Source organism: Grammomys surdaster, unplaced genomic scaffold, assembly GCF_004785775.1.
Source record: "Grammomys surdaster isolate TR1022 unplaced genomic scaffold, NIH_TR_1.0 220, whole genome shotgun sequence".
NCBI lineage: Eukaryota > Metazoa > Chordata > Mammalia > Rodentia > Muridae > Grammomys > Grammomys surdaster.
The window spans coordinates 1814395-1816682 of NW_021604665.1; positions in this window are offsets into that span (position 1 = coordinate 1814395).

The window sequence follows — 2288 nt, forward strand, 5'->3', positions numbered from 1 at the left end:
CGGCTCGGCGCTCGACAGGCGCGCCGGGCAGAAACCGGAAGACAGACTGACACGCACCGATCGAGCGCCGAGTCCTCGAGTGTACGGAAACTAGAAGAAAGAGGATGCTGCGCACGCGCTGCCGCAACGGGGCGGGCCCAGTAGGAGGAGGTGGAGCGTGGTAACTACGAAGTTCTCTTAGGTCCTAGCAACATACAACAGGCTTTGTGAAGCCTATCACCCGCCCTTCACGCACCCTATATATAGGTGGGGTCACTGAGGCTTTGGCTCTTAAATAATGTGCCTGCAGCGCTAACTTTATTCAGGAACCATTAAAAAGTTTCTGAGGTTTTTGGAGCGATGCCTTAAATGATACAATGGCTATGCTTCCAAAGGACCTAGGTTTGAAAAACCGCTTGTCTGCTACCTATGCCTTCTTCTGGCTTCCATGGGTTCTGCACACGTGGTGCACAGACATGCTGGGAAAACACACATACAAAATTTTGTTTAAAAAAATTTTTTTAAAGTTTCTGAGTGTGAAAGACTAAGTTATGTTCAGCATACTGAGGAGACAGAAAGAGGTGGAATTGAGTCAAGGAGGGTAGAGACGTTGCGAAGGTGTGTTAGGGATTGGAAGTTGGCTCAGATGGTCCTGGTTGGGGCTCAGTCTCCACCACATGCCCATGCCTGTAACCCCAACACTCTAAGGATGGAGGCAGGAGGACCAGAAGTTTAAGGTAATTTTCAACTACATAGCAAACTTAAAGCCAGTCTGGGTGGGATACATGAGACTCCATCTCAAAAAGTGTACCGAGGCTTTGTGGGCCTCAAAAAGCATAAAAAGGTATGAGGTGGCTAGATCTCTGTAAAATAAGTGGCATTTACAAAAGACAGTATAGCAGCTCAAACCTCATTTGTTTTGAAAGCAATGGCAACATGCCGGGAAGTTTGTGGATAATTATGTAATTATGAAAGTCAGTGGATTGGCTACTACTGTTGTGTTGATTTTCATTTCTTAAGCACTAGGAATGAAACTTTGTACACACTAGGCAGGCACTGGGCTGTGCCGCTAGCCCTCTACTGATACTTTAAGAATGATAGTGGCATTCTGAGCATGGTAGAACACACTTGCAATCTGTATGCGTAGCACAAGCCTGGAATTCTAACAACTGGGAAGTGGAGGAAGAAATAACAGATGTTCAAGGGCAGCCACAGTTCCACAGTGTGGGCTCAGCTTGGACTATAGCAGTCTTGTCTCAACCAAACAACCAGCAAGGGCAGATAACTAGCCAGCCAACCAGCCAGCCAGCCAGCCAGCCAGCCAGCAGAGGAGATAGCTAAGTCAGTAGCCCTTGAGCACAGGTGAAAGGTTGTCATGGCGCAGCTTGTAACAGATCACAGCAGACTAGCCGGTTCCATGAGGGGAGGTTTATTAAGAGAGTGGGAGAGCGGGAGGAGAGCGAGAAGAGTAGAGAGGGTAGAGGCCGGCCATGACCACGTGGAGAGAGGGGGAAGGGAAGGGGTGAGGGGAAACGGCAACCTGCAGGCACGGGGTCTCAGGACCAAGAGAGAGAGGAGGGGCCAAGCAGCCCCTTTTATAGTGGGCAGGGCTACCTGCCTGTTGCCAGGTAACTCTGGGGAGGAGCATACCTGGCTGTTGCCAGGTGACTGTGGAGGTGGAGTTTAACAGATTACTAACAACAGGGACCTGAGTTTGGATCCCTAGAACCTACATTAATATCAGGCGTGTCAGGGCATGCCCATAATAAAGTAAGTATGGAGAAAGTGCTTGCTCCTCCTCCTCCCTACTGAAGAGGAAGAGATGGGCAGATCCCTGGGGCTCTATGGACAGCCAGTCTGGCCAAACTGGTGAGCTTCAGGTTCACTGAGAGACCCTATCTAAAAAAAACAAAACAAAAAAAAACCAATGTGGATGGTCAATAAGGAAGACACCCAATCTTGATCTCAGGCCTTCACATGCAAGCACATAGCTGCACACACACACATACACACACATGCACACGCACACACACATGCACACACATAAGTAATTTTTTTTTTTTTTTGGTTTTTCGAGACAGGGTTTCTCTGTGTAGCCCTGGCTGTCCTGGAACTCACTCTGTAGACCAGGCTAGCCTCGAACTCTCGAACTCAGAAATCCACCTGCCTCTGCCTCCCAAGTGCTGGGATTAAAGGCATGCGCCACCACTGCCCGGCAAGTAATTTTTTTTATTACAAAGGTATTTAGCACATACCAAGTGCAAGATAAATGCCCATTAAAGGGTGTATCCTGGGTCTCTGGCTTGAAG